Raw genomic sequence first — 21,244 nt, forward strand, 5'->3', positions numbered from 1 at the left:
TATTGGTGTGGCTCTGTGGCAATTCCTTTGTTAAGCTAAATGTTTCTTAATTCTATCATGACTGAAGCACAAAAAAATAGAAGGGGAAAATATGAATAAATCACTTTAGGCCAACACCCAATTCACTTTGTATTCAGTGAGATGTGTTTATTTTCATAGCTGATCTGAAGGCATGCAAGATGTCTTGCCACAGCTGTGCAGAACTTAAACAGAAGAGTATAGAGCTCAATATTAAGCACATGTAGCATGGAATAATAATCAAGGTAGGTTCCTCAAAGTGCTTAACATCAGAAAACACGGCCTTATTTTCTGTTAGGTTTTCAGAATCCTAAGGTTCTAAAGATATCTATCTAAAAAGCAGAACCAAAGTTGGGCTTTATTTGACAACCTGAGTTCTCCTTTCCAAGAGGCTTCTATAGGTTTGATCAAGATTCTTTCTAAGTGAAAGCAGATTGCTGTTCTCCAAAGTTGTCCAGAAACAGCAGCAAAAGTTTGTCCTGGGGAAAGGGCAATTCCTGAGCTGTAACAGAGGGTAATGGTTGGCTAGTTACCAATCATGATCGGGGCTTACACACAGTCCTACATCAGAGGCCTGTGAATTAAAAATCTCCATGCCTCCAGCTTCGTGAAGGCTGAGGACTACGCACAATGAGGGGAAAAATGACTACGGCAAAGAAGAATGCCTGATGAGATGGGCACAAAATGTGTCAAAAGGAAGAAATGTGGGTAGGAACACGGGGCTTTGAGGGAGAGATGGGGAGACCCCAAAGGGTGACTACATGGTTGTGCATCAAGCCAGGTTCGATCAATGGTAAGTGTGGGGGTGCACAAAAGGGCCTTATCAGTTTTTCTGTCAGTGTTATAAACAGACAACACGATGAAGGACCCCAGTGGAAGGCGCTTTCCCTCAGAGGGGAAGGTGGTGGCAGAAGATTCACTCCTTCCTTTCCCACTCCGTTGGGCCCCGCCCCTGATTTCCCACCCCTTCACGGCCCCGCCCCTTCATTCCTAACCCCGCCCCAGGCGGCCCCGTTGCTTCCCACAGCCCTTTCCGTCGGCTCCTGGCTTTTAGCTCCCGCAAGGCTTGGCAAGTAGTGTGAGAGCGCAGGCGCGGTTTGCCCCTCGCTGAGCGCGGAGTAGCGGAGCGGGACCCGTGGTAAGTGTGGCAGCGGAGCTGGGCTCCTCTGAGGGAACGCCGTCCCAGGCGAGCTTACCAGGAAGGATCGAGGTGGACGTGGGTGAGTTCGGTGGGTGAGGAGAAACTGTTCAGACGTGCTTTTTAATGTTGGTAGCTCAACTACTGGAGTGTGCCGATTGGGGCCGCGTGGGGAGCAGAGTGCGCTGTGGCGGGAGTGGAGGAGGAGGGTGTGTTTGAGGAGAAAAACTGAAGAGAGGCAACCCAGACGCTGGAAGTCCATACACGAGCTTGGCAGAATCGGGAGGTTCGCCCAGGCTCTGGAGCATAGCCCAGCTTCAAGTTCAGTCCCCCGGCTTGGTGCCCCCTGAGAGGCGTCCCAGGCTTATCCCTTTGCTCCCGCTCTGGCTTCTTGAGGTACAGATTTGCCAGGAACGTTCCCCATCACTGGGGTAAAGATTTAGGGGAGGTGGGCTCTCGGCCTGGATTATTGCCCAGGAGGGCGTGGCGTTCTTGTTACTTTCCTTAACCGCGTCCGGGGGAATGTGTCCCTCTTCTGGTCCATTGTGCTCATGGACATTTTAACAAAGGCTATGACTGTTTCGTACGCTGTGGCTGGTGACAGCGGGGGCGGGTGTGTGTGGGAGGGGTGCTTGCAAAGTCGTGGTGTGGCCTTAGGGGATTGGGAATCATGGGGTGGGGGGGGGGTAGCGTGGTGGAGTGGAAGGAAGAAAACAACCTTCCTGCTTCAGCCTTTTCCGTCTTCCTGGTCCGGCGATTTTGATTAGTAGTAGGAAAAGCCCCAGAGGTTTATGAGTAGATTTTGTGTGTGTGTGTGTGTGTATGTGTGTGTGTGAGTTCAGGCTCTTGTGCAGACATTGCTTTTGTGATTGTGTTATACACGTATTTGCAGAAGAAAAACGAAACTAATGGCATTTGACAGGAAATAATTGAATAGGAGGGAGAAGAAGTACAGTGACAAATCTTAAAGTTCGATTCTTCCCTTTTGGTAGTCACAATAGAAAGCCTAACTGAAGGATGTGAAGTTGCACAAGTCTGGGTAAGTGAAAAGTTGAGTAAAGGACTGTTGATGGTTTCAATCAAGAGTATATTATTGGGAGATCGCTGCCAAGTACTTGGGCAGACTCAGAACTTTTAAGTATGATATCAAGAATAGAAAACACTAGAGAAAATATTGTGATATTAAATATGACTTCATAGGCTTTAATTTTTAATTTTAGAATCTTTTTAAAAATATGGTGTGTATGTTCCCAATCATAGATGTTGATATTTTCACCCATTGTTTTAACTTAATACAACAAAATGAATTGAAATTCCTCTTCCTCCACTCCTTTCCCTTGGTTGTCAATCCTGTTTTATAAACATTTACTTTAAAATCTGATGCATATTTAAAGATATAATTACTTTCCCTTAGGTATGAAGTGAGCAAAATTTTGTTATTTTACTCGATCTTCTAGTTATTTCTAGGTTTATGGTAATAACGGTACCTGATTAACTCTAATTCATCTTTTCAGACTTAGCACAGTTCACGTCCCAGAAAAATTTGCCACCTTTCCCACAGTGAAATAATTATCTCCTTGTCTGTAAAACTGATGTCACTAGACTTATTTTATCTTTATTTTTTTGTGCTAGTAGTGGGACTTGAACTTAGGCCCTCATACTGTTTCTTCGGGTTTTCCACTCAAGATTAGGGCTCTACAACACGAGGTACACTTCCACCTTTGGCTTTTTGCTGGAAAACTGGAGATAAAAAAATCTCACTGACTTTTCTGCCTGGCCTGTCTTTGAAACAGGATTCTCTTGTCTTGGGTTATACCTAAGTCAGTTGGGCATGTGAGGGTGCCTAATAAAGCTAAAAGAGGTATGTGTTAATAAATACTGTTAGAAAGATAATTTTTTCTGCATAAATTCATCTGATAATAGGAAAAATCTGAATGCTGAAGTTGTATATAATATTTGAGTAACATTTTTTGGATATGGAGAAGGAATAAAGACAGAAATGTGTTCCCATGTATTAGTCATAGTACATTGTTACAAAAGAGGTATAAACACTTAGCAGATAAGGAAAAATAAGGACCAGAAAAAGATCAAGGCTAACTTCGGACACCAAAACTAGTGAAAAGTCAACTTTTTGTAACATAAAGTTAACTATTTACAGAAGGACAAAAATAGGGTGTTGTTGTAATTTAGGAAGTGCTACAAGTGAATCCAGCTTGACAAATGCTATCTTCTAAAGGCTAAAGCATCTAAAGAAAGCTGTAGCATAATTAATTGTATTATACAGTACTTCTAAATAGCTTTTAGCTAATGGATCTCTGTCTTTTTTTTTTTTTTGGTTGGTCCTAGAGCTTGAACTCTGGGCCTAGGTGCTGTCCCTAAGCTAATTTGAATCAAGGCTAGCACTCTACCACTTGAGCTACAGTGCCACTTCTGGCTTTTTCTGAGTAGTTTATTGGAGATAAATGTCTCATGGACTTTCCTGCCCTGGCTGACTTCGAACCATGGTTCTCAGATCTCAGCCTCTTGAGTAGCTAGGAGTATAGGCATGAGCAACAGGCACCCTGCTGGATCTCTTTTCATTTTATAATATTTTGTGGTATAATTAGTCTGATCATTTCTACCATCTTGTCTTTGATATCTCATTTAGTTCCACCTGCATCCCTAGCCTTCCAGTAACCTGTAGCCCATAAAACAAGAATTAACTTCTTCATGCTTTTCACTAGATCGACTCAAATCTCATCATTCCTATCCCCAGCTTTCATCTCAAGAATGAATTTATGATCACTCATTTTGTAAAAGAATGGAATTGATTCTTTAGTCTAAAAATGAGTCAGGATTGACTGTTTTGTTAGTCCAGGTTTCTGTGCCTGTAAATCAGAGAACCTATTCTGGTCATTAGTAAACTCTATTTGCTTCTGTCACTTAAGCTCAACTCCATCCACCTATCTGTAAAAGTATTTTACCTTATACATCACTTTTCCTCATAACAGTGACCTCCCTTCCTCCAAAAAATGTGACTTCAAGTTAGTATCTGGTTTTTACAAAGAAAATTTGAGACCCAGAGAAGATGTGTACTTGGAAATTTCCTTTTATTGTGTATGTGTATGCCAGTAGTGGGACTTGAAATCAGGGCTTTGCATTTTTGTTTGGCTTTTTTGCTTAAGGCTTCTAATCTACCACTTGAGCCACAGCTCACTCCTCTTCTGGCTTCTCACTTATTAATTAGAGATTGGCGTTGTTTCGACTTTTCTGCCCATGCTGGCTTCGAACCATGATCCTCAAAGTTCAGCCTCCTGCATTGCTAGGAAAAGAGATATGAGCCACCAGTGTTGGATGAAATTTCTTACTGTGAAGTTCTTCATTTCTGTAACCTATAGGCCCACCTACTGAAAAGATAATACAAAGCAAGCCATTATGATTGTAGCTTCCTTGTTAAACATTTCTTTACTTAAACTTCCCTCTTTGCATTTCTGTTGTTTTTCTAATTCTGAAGTTTAGAACAAAGTGTCTTAAAGGATGTGTGTATCATCTCCTGTAAAGAATGTATAAGAAAGGACTAAAAGAAAATACTTCCTAATTGAGAGGTTTTCCTTATGTTTATTTTTGTATGTCACATATTTTGATGTATTAAATCAGATTGATTATATCCCCGGATCATGGAATATTATTTTTATTACAATCAAAAAAACAAATGCAGGTATTTGAGGTAATAGTTCTTAATAAGGTGTGTCCATTAGCCTTTCCTAGGGAGCTATTTCCACCAGTGTACATATATTTAGAGCACCTCTACTGATGAACATATCAAATATCAGAAATTCTGCTTGTGGATCCTGAAAAAAAAATCCAGGAAATTTTGATGTTAACCCTCCCTAAAAAACTCTTCTTTAATCAATGGTGATCAACATGTGGAAGCAGTGAAAACAAACTACTATGTTTTTGGTGGGTCGTGGGGGTTTCTGAGCTCTTCAGATCAAGTCAAGTGCTCTACCACTTGAGCCACAGCGCCACTTCTGGTTTTCTGGAAGTTAATTGGAGATAAGAGTCTCAGGGACCCTCTGGCTTGGGCTGGCTTTGAACCATGATGATCAGATCTCAGCCACCTGAGTAGCTAGGATTACAGGCGTGAGCCACAGGCTCCTGGCTAGCAGACTACTTTTGTTGTTAAATTGTTGGTAGAGAGAGAAGGAGAGGAAAAGTTTGGATTTTGAAGAGTTTAAGGAATCAGGACAATGACAATGTTTATAAAAGATAAACCTGTTAGAGCAGGGAAGTAATGCTAAGAGGCGTAATGCTAAGAGGATAAATCTGATGGTGTGTTGTATGATAGAGTAAGAAGATGTGGAATTAAGTGAAAAAAATTACAGATAAGATAAGTAATGCTGGATGAATTCTGTTTAGAAGAGGTTTATTTGAATACTACTTTTCTTCAGTGGATCTTAATCCTCCTTAAACTCTACTTAGAAATGATTTTTTTGGCTGAATAATGTCAGCAAATGAATCAGTTTCAGCTAAGATACATACATCTAATGGTCACACTATTGTGCTTTTCCACATACTTTCATATTCAGATTTTTTAAAGTTAATTGTACATATATTATGTTATAATTATATTGTCCAGCCCTCAGTACAAGATTGTTATGTCAGAAATTTTTACATGTTTTTAATTAATTTATTCAACTGATATCTCTGTGCCTATCTATTGCCAGGGAATGTTCTAAGGATAAAACTGGGGATACAGCATTGAATAAAACAGCTATACGTTATCACAGATTTCTGCCCATAAGTATCTTACATCTTTTTTGAGGGGGTACATATAAAATAAAATAGAAGAAATAGAAGATATGTATGCTTATATATATATATATATATACACATGCATTTATTTGTATATGCAGTTATTTGCATGTGTATATACACCACTACAGTACATGGTGACACTTTGGTCAATGAAGACTCTATGTAAAAACTGGTCCAATAAGGTTATAATGGAGCTGAAAAATTACTATCACTTAATAATATGATATGCATAGTAACATTGTAGTATAACACATTACATTTGTGGTGATACTGGTGTTAGCAAACGTAATGTGTTTTCAATTCTATAAAAGTGTAGCAGTGCAATATTGTATAGTACATTATCACTTGATAATTTGACAATACAACACTATTACTGGTTTATGTATTTACTGAGCTATAGTTTGTTTTTTGTTTTTTTTTTTTTTTTTTTTTGGTCGGTTGTGGGGCTTGAACTCTGGGCCTGGGCGCTGTCCCTCAGCTTTTCAGCTCAAGGCGAGAGCTCTACCACTTGAGCCACAGTACCACTTCCGGTTTTCTGGTGGTTTATTGGAGATAAGAGTTTCACGGACTTTCCTGCCCGGGCTGGCTTTGAACCGCGATCCTCAGATCCCAGCCTCCTGAATAGCTAGGATTACAGGTGTGAGCCACCGGTGCCCGGCTAGGCAATAGATTTTTAGAAGGTACTAAATTACATAACAGGTGCTCACATCTGTAATCCTAGCTACTCTGGAGGCTGAGGTCTGAGGATAATGGTTTGACGCCAGCTCAGGCAGAAAACCATTTTGCTCATTTTTAGGAAGGCCCAGTAAGGTGTGAAGGATAGACATAAGAGGCTTTAAAGTGAGGAGTGGTGTTACATAATTTTCATTTTACACAGATCAAGTTGGATGATTGGTGGAAAGTAAAACAAAACAGAGACAAATTAGAACAGAGATTATAGTAACTTGAATTAAGGTAGTATATAATGAGGCAAGCAATCAGAGTTCCTGATTATTTGGAAGTAGAATGTAACAGAAGATGAGAATTAAGGATGATTGCAAGAAAATGCAGCTTTTTAACTGGGAGAATTGAGTAGTCATTTAATGAAATATGGAAGGTTGTAGGAGAAAGTTTGTAATAGTGAAGATTAAGTGATAGACATGTTGAGTTGGAGGTGAGTTTCATATCCAGCTAAAATTCATAGATTTGAGTAAGCAGGAAATTCTAGCCATGAATCAAATTATAGCAGTTTTAGATTAATGGAAAAATTAGGCAGCAATGAGAACTCCCATATACCTCCTGTTCTGTCCCACACACACAACTTCCTGTGCTATCAGAATATTCTGTGCCACAGAAGTATATTTGGTACAATTGATAAACTTATACTGAAAAATTATCGCATAAAGTTCATTGTTTCTACAGGGTTTACTTGAACATTCTAAGGGTTTAGACAAATTCATACAGACTTCTGTCCACTATTTTGATATACAAAATAGTTTCACTACCTTTCAAATCATCTGTGTTCTATGTATTTATCCTTTTCCTTCCCCTAGGCCCTGGCAACCTTGATCCTTGGTTGTGCTTTGTTCAACATACAATGTAGTTGGAATTATACAGTAAGTAGCCTTTTTAGATTGATTTCTTTCTCTTAGTATACATTAAGCTTCCTCCATAGCTTAATGCCTTGTTTTCTTTTAGTACTAGATAATTCATTGTCTGGATGTACCAGTTTATCAATTCACCTATTAAGAAATCATCATTATCACAATCAAGTTTTGAAGATAATGAATAAAGCTATTTTAATCTATGTGAGGTGTGTGTGTGTGTGTGTGTGTGTGTGTGTGTGTGTGTGTGTGTGTGTGTGTGTGTGTGTAACAGTAAGTTTCCAACTCCTTCGAGTAAATAACAAGGATCACAATTGCTGGATCATATGATAAGAGTAATGTGTGTCAGTTTTTTAAGAAAATGATTATTTCTGTAGTTATTCTACAAGATTACAATCCCAGAAACAATGAATGGTAGATACAATTACTCCACATCCTTGTCAACATTTGATGTACTCAGTGTTTTGTATTTTGGATATTTTAATAGGTGCATAGTGGTGGTAATGGTATCTTACCTTTTTTTTTTTAACTCTCGGCTTTCAGATAGCATATAATATTGACCATCTTTCCATATGCTTATTTTCCATCTATATATCTTTGTTGGCAAAGTATCTCTTCATACTTTTTGTTGGTTTTTAAATCAGGTTATTTATTCTGTCATTGCTAACATTTAAGTCTTATTTTTATGTTGTGGATAATAGCTGTTAGTTTGTTTTTTGTTGTTGTTGTTGTTTTTCTGGTACTGGGGCTTAGAATCTGTCCCTTAGCTTTTTTCACCCCAGGTTAGCATTCTACCACTTGGACCACAGCTACATGTTGGATTTTTGGTGGTTAATTAGAGATAAGAATCTTTCTTGCCCTAGCTGGCTTTGAACTACAGTCCTTAGATCTGTTTCCTGAGTAGCTCTGATTACAGGTGTGAGCCACCAACACTCAGCTTAATTTGGTATTTCTTTTACAAATATTTTCTCATGCTCTGTAGCCTGACTTCTCATTTTCCTTACAGTATATTTAGTAGAGCTGATTTTTTTAAAATTTAATTTTATTGTCAAGATGATGTACAGAGGGGTTATAGTTACATATGTAAGGTAATGTGTACATTTCTTGTCAAACATTATTATCCTATCCCTCATTTTCTCCCTCTTTCCCTCCTCCCCAATCGCCCCAAGTTGTAAAGTTCATTTCCAACATATTGTTTTGTGAGTATTGCTGTTGCATTGATTTGCCCTTTGTCCTTTGTCTCACCATTTTGTTGCTCCCCTTCCTTTCCCCAATTCAGAAGAATGTAAATGTCATGTAAGATGATGCTAAGCAAGATAACTCCAAGATATGGAAACAAGAGGTTTTTCTTTGTTGTTGTTTTTAAGGTACTGTGTGAAGTTATTTCTTTTTTCTTTCTTTTTTTCCCCCACTTCGATTTATCCCCTATTGTTACTGTATTTGATTTTAGAGATGACTTTTTTGTCTCAATGAAAATGATTTTATAAATCATTCCATTTATGGCTGGGAAGGTGGCTCAGTGATAGAGCGCTTGCCTTGCATGCATGAGGCCCTGGGTTAGATTTCTCAGCACCACATAAGCAAAAAGAAAAAAAACTGGAAGTGGTGCTGTGGCTCAAGTGGTAGAGTGCTAGCCTTGAGTTGAAGAGCTGAGGGACAGTGTCAGGCCCAGAGTTCAGGCCCCACAACCGGACCCCCCAAAAAAATATTCCATTCATAGAACATACCTTTGGTGATATAACTAAAGTCATCAGCATGTCATTGTGCATTTAGATTTTCTCTTATATTTTTCTAGGAGTTTTATAGTTCTGTATTTTACACTGAGGTCTTACTAAGTGTTTCATGTCTGTATTCCTCATTGTTGTAATACTATTTGTTCAAAAACATGTTTTTCATGATATTCCCTTCTTTGTCAGGGTCCTAGGGCTTGAACTCAGGGCCAGGGAGCTGTCCCTAAGCTTTTTTGCTTAAGGATAGTACTGTACCACTTGAGCCACAGCTTACTTCCAACTTTTTTTCCTTTGGTGTTTAACTGGAGATAAGAGTATCATTAATTTTTCTGTACAGGCTGACTTTGAGCCATATTCCTGAGATCCTCAGCCTCCTGAGTAGCTAGGATTATAGGTGTGAGCCACTGATTGTATTGCCTTTCTTCTTTGCAAAGACAAGTTGACAGTATTTATCTGGATTTCTGGGCCCTTGTTTCATTAAATTAATATATATTTTTGATTTTCTTTTTCCCATACCACACTATTCTCATTATTGTGATTTTGTAGAAAATCTGGAAGTTAGGTAGTGTCAGTCTACTGCCTTTGTTCTTTTACAATATTATATTTGTTGTTCTGAATATTTTGCTTCTCCCTCTAAACTTCAGAAAAAAGTTTTTTGCAGTACTGGGGTTTGAACCTAGTGCTTGGGCTTGTTATGCAGGACCTCTATCATTTTAGTCATGTCCCCCAGCCCTTCTTGCTTTAGTTATTTTTCAAATCCTACTATCTGTGTTTTCTGTATAGCTGGGGTTACAGTCACCTTGTCCTGTTCATTTATTTAGATGAATGTCTCTGTAAGCTTTTTCTGGTCTGTTATTGAACCACAGTCCTCCCAGTATTCTCCTTCTGAGTAGCTGGGATTGCCACTCTGCCTGGTCAGAATAATTTTTCATAACCACAATGTAACTTTTTGCTTGTATGATTAAGATTGCATTGAATTTGCAAATCAAGTTGTAAGGCAGTGACATCTTGAGAATGTTGAGTCTTCCTATCCATGAACATGGAATTTATTTCTATTTATTTAGCCCTTTGATTTCTTTTTTTTTGGGGAGGGGGGTCCAGTCGTGGGGCCTGAACTCTGGGCCTAGGCGCTGTCCAGCTCTTCAGCTCAAGGCTAGTGCTCCACCACTTGAGCCACAGCGCCACTTTTGGCTTTTTTTTTCTGCTTATGTAGTGCTGAGGAATCGAATCCAGGGCCTCATGCATGCAAGGCAAGCGCTCTACTACTGAGCCAACTTCCCAGTCCCAAGCCCTTTGATTTCTTTATCAGAGTTTTTATAGATTTTTTTACTTAAGTATTTAATATTGGTGGTAATCTAATATAAACAATAAAGTGCTTTGAATTCAAATTCCACTTGTTAATTTCTAGTAAATAGGAGGAAGATTAATTTTATTCATTAACCATATATGATGCAATCTTGATATACTTAGTTCTAGGAATTATTCTTTTATCATTTTGGGTATTTTATTTTTTTAATTTTTTTATTGTAAAGATACTGTACAGAGAGGTTACAGTTACATGAGTAAGGTACATTTTGGGGGATTTTCTATACAGATAGTCATGTTATCTCTGAACAAATGTAGCTTTATTTCTTCTAATCCTTTTTTGTATACATTTTAGTTCTTTTCCTTTGACTAATCCCAGTAGGTAGGATTTTCAGCATACGTTGAAAGAAGAGATAAAAGCTGACATCTTTGCATTTTTTGTGCCCTAGAATGCTTTTTCATCATTTCATTGTCTTAGAAAGTTTTTCAGCATTAATTATGATGCTTTCAGTAGATTGTACCTGTGCACGCATACACATACAAACACACACACACGTGCACGCACACATACATGCGCATGCATGCACGCGCTCGCGCTCGCGCGCACGCACACACACACACACACACACACACACACACACACACACACACACACACACACACACACACACACACACACACACACACACAGAGATGTGCCTGTGCCTGTGCCTGTCCTGGGGGTTGAGAGGTGTCCCTGAGCTTTTTTGCTCAAAGGCAAACACTTTACCATTTGAACGACAGATCCACTTCTGGCTTTTTTGGTGGTTAATTGGTTAATTGGAGATAAGACTATTATGGACTTTCCTGCCCCAGCTGGCTTCTGACCTTAATTCTCAGATCTCAGCCTCCTGAGTAGCTAGCATTATAGGCATGAGCCACTGGCGCCTGACTATTTCTGTAGATTATTAAAAGTGGATTTTCTTTATCAAACAAATTCTTTCTTTGATATTGAGGTTTGAACTCTGCCTTTCACTTGCTAGAGCCATATCCCAATCCATTCCTCAGCCCCTTTTGCTTTAGTTATTTTTCAAATAAGACTGTCATGTTTATGCCTGGGCAAGCCTAGATCATGACCTTCCTATTTATATTTCTGATGTCAATGAGATGATAGACGTGTGTCATCACACTCAGATTTTATTGGCAAAGATGAGTTCTCTCAACCATTTTTTTACTTGGACCAGCCACAAACCCTATCCTCTGGCAGATGATGATTAATCTTGACTGTCATCTTGATTGAATTGAGAGAGATGCCTAGGTGATCAATAAAGCACACTTCTGGGTGTATCTGTGAAGATATTTCCAGAGAGGATTAACTAAAGGTGGGGGGAGGATAGGGCCTTTATGTGAGTAGCACTATCTCATTGTCTATGGATCTAGATAGATTTAAAAGGATACATGTTTTCTACTTCATGATTGTAGTGAGTGTGGGAGCTTTCCTCACCTATTCCCTTTCTGCCATGGTATTCTGTCTTATAACAGGCCCAGAAACATGATACTAACTGACAGTGGGCTGAAACTTTCGAAACCCTGAGTCACCATAAATTTTTCTTCCCTTAAACTCTTTTACTCAGGTATTGTGTCACAACAGTGACAAAACTCACATACTTTTTACCCCAAGTTTGCTGAGGGTATTATTTTTTTAAAGCATGAATCAGATTTGTATTTTGTCAAATATCTATTGATAGGATCATACAGGTTTTCATTTTTAGTGATTGATTTCTGCATTACTTTATTGGTTTCTAATGGTGAACTAGACTTGTCTTGGCATAAGTTTTGCTTGGTCATGGTGTGTATTCTATGTGGATATTTTTTGATTCATTTGGAAATATTTTGTTGATAACTTTTCTGCTCATGAGTGATATTGTTGTGTAGTTTTGTTCTCTAGTAATGTCTTTAATTTTAACTTTAGGCAGAAGTTGGCCTCATAGTATAGGTTAAGACATATTCCTTGGAACTTATTTTCTGGTGAGATTATCGTTTTTGATCATTGTAATTTGTGTCTTTTTTATTAATTAGCCTAAATAAAGACTTACTGAGTTTATGATGTTTTCAAAAAAATAAGCTTTTGCTTTGGTTTATCTCTGGTAATTTCCTGTTTTCAGTTTTACTATTTTATGCCTTGTTTTTATTTATGTTTTACTACTTAGGATTTAACTTGCTCTTCTTTTTCTAGCTTACTACACTTAAATGACTGATTTTAGATCTTATTTTCTAATATATGCATTCAAGCTGTAATTTTCCCTTTAAGTCCTGCTTTTTCTGTATCACAAAAAGGTTTGTGATATAGGACTTGAACTCAGGACTTGGGCATTCTCTGAGCCTCTTTGTGCTCAAGGTTAGCGCTCTACCCCAAATTAGTTTTATAAGTTATATTTTAATTTTAACTTCATTGAAAATATTTTTGAATTTCTCTTGAGATTTTTCTGTGATCCATGTGTTATTTTAGAAAGTTATTGTTTAATATCTAAATATTAGGGGCATTCAGGCCATGCTCTGTCATTAATTTCAGCTTAATTCCTTGTTTGAGAACATACATTGCATGCTTTTAAATTTGTTAAGATATGTCATGTCTCATAAAGCTATCTTAGTGAATGTTCCACGTGAGCTTAGAAAAATATGTAACCTGCTATTGTTGCATGAAATAGCTCAAGATGTCCAAAACAACCAATTGACTGATGATGATTTTGATTGACATGGGGGTGGACATGAATCCCTTAGAGGTCCTACTGAAGTACAGGTTCTGATTCAGGAGGTTTTGAAAAGGCCAATGGGATTTTTCCCTTCTCAGAAGTCCATCTGATATTGATGTTACTTTTAAACAGACAATACTTGCTAATACTAAGGTTTTCATCATTTTACTTTCAATTACCTAATATGATCTAAATATTGCAAGTATTTACTGTACAGATTTTCTACCTGGAAAAGGAAAGAAATTGAAAAAAATGTGCTTTATTTATCAGTCAAATATTTTCTCCCAAGATGGGAGCTAAGAGGAGACAAGTTATTTAAAATGGATGTTGTTATCAGTAGGTAAATTGATCATTTGAGTAAAATTATAATATATTCCTGGAACATTTCTCGCATTGCCTTTTTAGTTGTACACAAGATTTTTACCAGACTCAATGTACAGGTTATTTTAAGTAAAAGTTAAACAAGACAAACTGGTGCCTCTGTGTGTGTGTGTGTGTGCGTGCGTGCGTGTGTGTGTGTGTGTGTGTGTGTGTGTGTGTGTGTGTGTGTGTGTGTGTGTGTTGATTTGCATTTATGGGGGAGTAATTGACAAGATATAAAGCTTTCCTTTAGGGATTTAACAGGAACTACTAGCTCCTGCTCGTTTGTTTTGGTTCTTCTTTGAAGCCAGAAGCCAGTTTTGTTTTGTTTTTTTTAATTGCAGCATGTTTCCTACAATGGAAAGGTGATTTGATTATCCTGAAACCTAGGGACCATAGAAACAATACTGTCATTGCAAGGTGATTTGTTAAGTCTCCTAAGGAAATGAATGTTATATGTTCAATTTTAATTCAACATTTATCTAACATTTTGCTAGTTAAGTGGTATATATACAAGTTTTATCCTTCTAAATTGGAAACCTACATTCTTCTTTAAAATATTACCAGACATATGAAATAACAGTCAAAGAGCCAAGGAACTAAGGTAATCTCAGCTCTTTAATATGTTCATAGTTGCTTTGTTCTTTCCATTATTGCATGGTAATAATTGACATAGTTATTTTTAAGTTCATTCAAATACTAGTGATGAATTATTGATAACACTTATTATCTTATTGGAAGTCTTGGCAATTAAATAGACCACAATGGAAATAATGATTTGAATTTGCAGACACATTTTGGTGATTCAGAATTTAGAATCATTCCTTTTAGAAAATGTGGTAAAGCATTTAAGTATGACAATATACAATCTACGTTTTTCCTGTCAAAGTATTATTTAGTTGGTATAACTTAAACTATTTAATTTGCCCAAAATGTTTTCTGCTCTTCATTACATTACCACAGCTTGGAAAAATCTGTGCATATGTTGTTTCATGGAAGTTCTACAGCTTTTGATGTCCTTCTTAATGCCAGTTCTTTAGCACACTTAGTTACTTAATACCAGGGGTTAAGGACTTTGGATTTTGAATTTATTATATGCTTAATTCTGTGAAAGGAGATACCTAAATTCAAAGAAGTTATAAACAAGGAGAAAAATGAAAATGTTTATATTATAAATACTTGACTTGAGGTTAGTACCCTATGCTCTCTTTTTTTCCTCCAAAATTTTGTCTTAGAAGATACATGTTACTCTCTGGAGTCCTCATTAATCAAAAAGCTCCATTTCTGTGACAAAGTCTTGTTACACCAAGCACTGTATATTCTTTAAATCTTGTATATTTCTCTGCAATGTGCCCAATGTTTGTGGTTTGGTCCCTAATGTTATGCATTCCAGCTTTGTTAAAAAAAAAAAAAAAAGGTCTATGTGAGTTACTTACCACAGTAATCCATTCTGACATGTTTGCTTTAGGGAGAAAGCAGGAAAAGTTAGAAACATAAACCTAGTTTTAGAATTTGCTGTCACTGCAAAAAGATTTAATGGAATATATTTCAAGTTTCTTTTCCTATATTAGTATTACTTATGGGACCAGAATAATTATTTTGGCAAGGATATACTTACTTTCATATGTAATTTTATTCTGCTTCAGTATCTCACTCATTTCCCCTTAGATTTACCAAAAAATATTGTTTCAGTAGTGGAAAAAATAAAGCATTAAACAATATTATAAAATTAACTATTCTTTAAATTTAAACTTCAAATGGAAATAATAGGTAATATTTATGAGTAGTATTTTATTCATATTTTACTCTCTAAATTATGAATGCTCACCCAGATAATAGAATTGATCTTTGATAAATTTTAATAGTCTGTATCTGCTATTGTTCAAGTTCAGCATTCCTTCTTTCCTAAGTAACACTCTATAGACATATGGTTTATTGTGTGTTCCAGTCTTTTGTCTTGAGGGGCCAGTCTCTGAACTTTTGTGCTCAAGGCTAGCACTTTACCACTCGAGCCACAGCCCTACTTCTGGCTTTTTTTTTTCCTTTCTGAGTCATGGAACTTGAACTTGGGGCGTGGGTGCCATCTCTGAGCTGTTTTGCTTAAGGCTAGTACCCTGCCACTTGAGCCACAGCTCTACTTCCAGCTTTTTTGGTAGTTAATTGGAGATAGAGTCTCAAAATGTTTCCGCCCTAGCTAGCTTCAAACCATGATCCTCAGATTTCAGCCTCCTGAGTAGCTAGGATTACAAGAGTGAACCATCAGCACCTAGCTCATATCTTCTTAACTCATCTGCCCAGTAATTTTTTTTTGCCTGCTCTTCACCCAAATCTTCCCATCCACAAATATTGAAATCTTCCTCCTGGTGGCCCCACACTTCTCAGTGTACTTAGAAAGCACCATTTAATACCCGTACAGACTAAACTGACCCACTCAATGAAAAGTTGTAGTGCCTAATGTTTCTTCTGTTTTTCTATTTGATTTATTCCTTTGAGTTTCTGTCCTTCACCTTTTAAAATACAGCTACTTCTCTGCCAGAATCCTAGCCTTACTAGTCAGAACACTCCTATTCCCTTACTCTAATTGTTCTCTTCCTAGTTTCTACCACCAGGAATCAGGATGCTAAATATACCTAGAATCCTTCCAGCTACATGGGTGGATTTTAGTCTGTTAGAGTCCTCAGAATACCAGGAAAAGCTTGGAACCAATCCTTAGGAATGAAATTATCTCTTTTTTTGTGAGACCCAAATTCCCTCCTAATAGTCGGTTCCACACGAGTATAATGATAGTGCATTATTCAGAAGATGGCTCAAATGATTTATTCACTCTGGTTCTCCAGCAACTCAAAGCCATACATTATCTTTCTTAGTAATAATAAGTATAATAACAATAACAGTAACTTCTCTGCATTTTACTGGATATTTTATTATTTTTCTTACCCATATAGTATATGCTATTTATCCCATTTTATAGTAAGGACACTATATTTTAAAAGATGTAAGTGTCCAAGGTCACTCTAATGGCATATGATAAAATTGTAATGATTCCTGTCCAGATTTTTCTGACATTGGAGATATGAGGTTTTCCTCAAAAGCCCCAATGCCTCTTCCCTTTCTAAGTTTCACACAATAAACATAGAATAAAACTGTGTTTACAAAGAGAAAATGTATATTGGGCAATTGTGTGTGCATCTCAAGCACCAAGAATTATGGACTAGGATTAATACTTAATAAATGTCAAATGAATGAATGAAGAAATACCATGTAAATTACTTAGAAAGGAAGTCACTGTGTATTTAGTAAAATGGCAGGCATGTGGTAAGTACTCAAAATATTTATTGAATTCATAAGGTTATCTACTCAGATATTGTTGAATTAATAATATTACCCACTGTACCTTTCTGTTGGAACAGAGGATGATTATGAATGTGAGTAAACAGATCCAGTCTTCTGGAGAGTAAAATGATTTTTTAATGTCCTTCCACAATTTTGGCTATCTCAGTGTTCTTGATATCAAGTGATGAAGCTTTTGTTTACCTATCTTATTTTATTAAGGCTTTGATTTCCTAAAAATCCTTTTGTGTCTTTTTTTCTGTATGATGTCATTAGATCCATGGCCTCAGACTGATTCTGCACACAGAAAATTTTCCACTTTTATCCAGTCAGACTTTTTCATGGAGATTCAGAAATATATACATGATTGTCTGCCTTAAACTAAAATGTCCAAAATGCCAGTGGCTCACATTTGTTACTCTATCTACTCAGGAGACTGAGATCCAAGGATCTTGGTTTGAAGCCAGTCTAAACACAAAACTCATCTGTAAAATGTCAGACTGGAGATGTGGTTCAAGTGGTAGGACACCATTGTGAATGAAGAGCAAGTGCTTATGAGCAAGAGCTTAAAGCCTTGAGTTCCAACTCTGATACTACCACACAAATGCATTTATGTGGGCAGGCACACACACAAATAAATACATTGTCCAAAACAGAACTCCTCCTGACTTCTACTCTACATATGTGTCTCCTTTTTCTCTTCTGTCTTATTTTTTTCCATGAGAAAAAGGCTTTGTATTCATATCTCTTTCTAAAAAACAATCAGGATATAATCAAGAATATGATTACATAGTTACCTTTAACTGCTTCTTTGGGAAACTCATAGCTGTGGCCCTGGGCTTAAGACCTCTAAATTAAGGGGGTACAAGTAATCTGTGTCATCCCTTCCAAATATGTTTATGCTTTTTAGTGCTTTTCTTCTGTTTTTCCTTCCTAATACATGTAGAAATAAAGGAAGAGAAGAAGCTGTCATTTATTATGTCTTTAACTTGAGCATAACATCTTGAGAGAAATACTTTGATTGTCATGTATATAATGCTCATTACAAACATATCTGAAATGCAAACTTTAAGATGAAAATCATCTTACTTTTGGTCTGATAATTAAAATTCCATTGGCTTCAATAGTCATAACTTAACAAATTTCTTTGAGAGCATTGCTGCATTATGTTTAGCACATCCTATGGTTTATCTGTAACTATTGATCAGTGAAAGCAGATATAATTTCTTGAACTTACATTGAGGTCCCCTGGAACTTTCATATTTTGTGTGAATTGTTCCCTGTGGTTCACTTTTTTGCAGCTGAACAATAGGCCACAATTTGTTATGTAGATGCTTTTTCTTATTCCTTCCAGTCATCAAATGAAGGCCTTGCCATAACACTGTGCAGTCCGCTCTTAACCTCTATCTCTGGGTCTGTTCAGAGAAAGTTTATGGTTTATCCTTCTTTTAGGATAGTTACTGACGGTAATCCTAGCTACTCAGGAGGCTGAGATCTGAGGATTGCGGTTCAAAGCTACCCTGGTCAGGAAACTCTGTAAGACTCTTATCTCCAATAAACCACCAGAAAAATGGAAGTGGTGCTGTGGCTCAAGTGGTAGAGCACTAGCCTTGAGCTGAAGAGCTGAGGGACAGCGCCCAGACTCAGAGGTCAAGCCCCATGACCAACAAAAAAAAAAAGAGTAGTTACTGGACTTCAGCTGATGATATTGTTTTTGTTTCCTGTTATACTATTATATTGACATGTGGTTTTGCCTCTCTTTTGTATTCATCACATACGGATTGGGACTAATTTATCTAAAAGTATGCAGATTGTTTCCAAGAGCATTAATTGTCATCTCTTATCTCTATAATGTTGGCAAAGAAATCTCATGTGTGCCCTTTTTAACATTTAGTTATATGTTTAACATAGATCTGTATATGGTATTATTGGAATCTGTTTTTTGAAGATACAAAAATTAATGCACTTCTAGCATTTTGGCATAGGAAAGTCTTAGTTGCTTTATAACTACCCCTTATCTTTATCTGTATTTTAAGAAGTACAGTTCAAACTCATTTTAGTGTTGGATTTCCAAGCCAGCTAGAGATCAAGAAGAGTGCCTCAGAGACCTCTTAAGTTGGCTTTGTTTTGTAGTCTTCAGTTTCTAGAAAAGTCTTGGGTAGATGTTTCTGATTATGGTGCCCTGACTGTTTTAAAACCATAGTCTTTGATTTGAGCTTATTCTTTTTTGACCAGGAACAATAGCATTAATTCCAGAGAATATTACCAGACCTTATAAGTATCATTCTGTGGATGGGTAGGTAGTTAAGGAAGTCAGTTAGCTTATTCAAGTGCTTTCTCCCCTGTGCAGAGCAAATAACCTTCACAGATAGTTCCCCTGCTTCCTCAGTACCTGCAATTTGAGTGGTTACTTGCTTTAGACTTTAAGGGATGTGACAGGATATTCTACTAAGAACTTCACACTTTACTCCATTGCCACTTTCTTCTCATTAATCCAGTGTCCAGGGCCCTACTGAAGCAGTCTCCTCTTTAATATGTAGAAAGCTGGGTACAGGTGACTCACTCCTGTAATCCTATCTATGGAGGAGGCTGAAATCTGAGGATCATGGTTGAAAGTCAGCTCAAGCAGAAAAATGTGTGTGACTCTTATCACCAATGAATTTCCCAAAAGCCAGAAATGGAATTATGGCTCAAGTGATAGAGTGATAGCCTTGAGTAAAAAAAAAAAATTTTAAAAAGCTTAGGGACAAAGCCCAGGCCTCAAGTTTAATCCCTAGGACTAGCAAAAAAAAAGGTTAGAAAAATCTTAGTACTGAATATCATCCTACTACATCTTGTTCACAGGGAAGCAGATAAGTTCAATATAGTGTAGAATACCTTGATTGAGTAGCACCCTGACAACTCAATCCTAAATGATTTCATATAAGCCACAGAGTCAATAGAAGATCCCAAGTCTTAGTGAAATATACCACAATTCTTGACAAAATAAGGAAAATAAGAAACCTGGTGAGAAGTATGTCTCATCCTGGTAATATGGAAAGCTACTATCAAGCCTTACCCTCCCATCTCATAGTTTAACAAAGGACTTTCTTAACTTCTTCCACATGGAAGTAAAACTATGGGTTTCAGTAAGTATATAACATATCTTGGGTTTAGTTTAATACCTTGGGCTGTTCAACCATCAAATGACCTATTGCTTAGGCCATCTGGCTCCTACAGTTTGGTGTCACCATGTGAGACTAGAGATTCCGGGAACTGATACCATGCTGATTTTGCTTTTGCTGTCGATGTAAGTAATAAATTATCTCCTTACCAGTCAAAGTAGCATAACTTTGGCAAGCTAATCTAACAGCTGCAGTAGTAATACATGTAACTTTGTTAGCCACCATGTTGCTACTTTGGGAATGTTTGTGTGACATAGTGGAACATTCGCTGCCAAACACCCAGCTGGCATGGGTACTGGGAGATACTCCTTGAACCTTGTACTCATCTCTGACAGAATAGGAACACAGGTTTGGCAGGTGGATAGAGGTAAGGGTTTTGTATTAGAATTACTCTTGATTGTTTTTCTATCACATTGTTAAACTCAAGAAATACTAAGGCCCTCCTTTTCAGAACATTATTTTAATTACTTTTTTTTTTTTGGTGCTGGTTCTGGGGCATGTCCTGGGTACTGTCCTTATACCGGGTACTACTCTACCACTTGAACCACAGATCTGCTTTTTGGTGGTTAATTGGAGATAAGAGTCTCATGGACTTTCCTGCTGAGATTGGCATTAAACCTTGATGCTCAGATCTCAGTCTCCTGAGTAGTTTAGGATTATAGACATGAGCCACCAGTGCCCTATTAGAAGGTATTTTTTAATACACTTGGACATACATGTCAATTCTGAAGCCACCCTTGCACAAATATTCACCTCTGTATGATGGGAATGGAAGCATAATGATAATGTTTGGGTCTATTCTGAATGGTACGCCTTAAATATGTCTTCTGCTACTAATCAATCTTGTGGTCTCTTTAGGCTCTGATGGTTTAGGGTTTCAAAAACACCTAAATATTTCACTATACACTCATTTGTATAATACTCCTATTCTAGCATCATATCTGGAATAAAAAAAACAAGAGGTAAATATGAAGGATAATTTCTGAATTATACTTTTTTTTTTTTTTTGTCGGTCGTGGGCCTGAACTCTGGGTCTTGGCGCTGTCCCTCAGCTCTTCAGCTCAAGGCTAGCGGTCTACCACTTGAG

At 37.3% G+C, this 21,244-nt stretch overlaps 1 protein-coding gene across 3 annotated transcripts in view; it reads left to right on the plus strand.

The window, feature by feature from the left end:
• Positions 1–789: 789 nt before the first annotated feature.
• Prrg1 (proline rich and Gla domain 1) overlaps positions 790–21,244 on the plus strand; it is a 100,532-nt gene continuing 80,077 nt past the window's right edge. The window contains exon 1 of one of the 3 annotated variants that reach the window (XM_042702473.1): positions 790–811. The gene's annotated coding sequence lies outside the window, so the exon portion shown is untranslated. The other 2 variants (XM_042702471.1, XM_042702472.1) reach the window with 2 other exon arrangements.

This window comes from Dipodomys spectabilis, unplaced genomic scaffold, assembly GCF_019054845.1.
Source record: "Dipodomys spectabilis isolate Male_0828 unplaced genomic scaffold, ASM1905484v1 ptg000324l, whole genome shotgun sequence".
Taxonomy (NCBI): Eukaryota; Metazoa; Chordata; class Mammalia; order Rodentia; family Heteromyidae; genus Dipodomys; species Dipodomys spectabilis.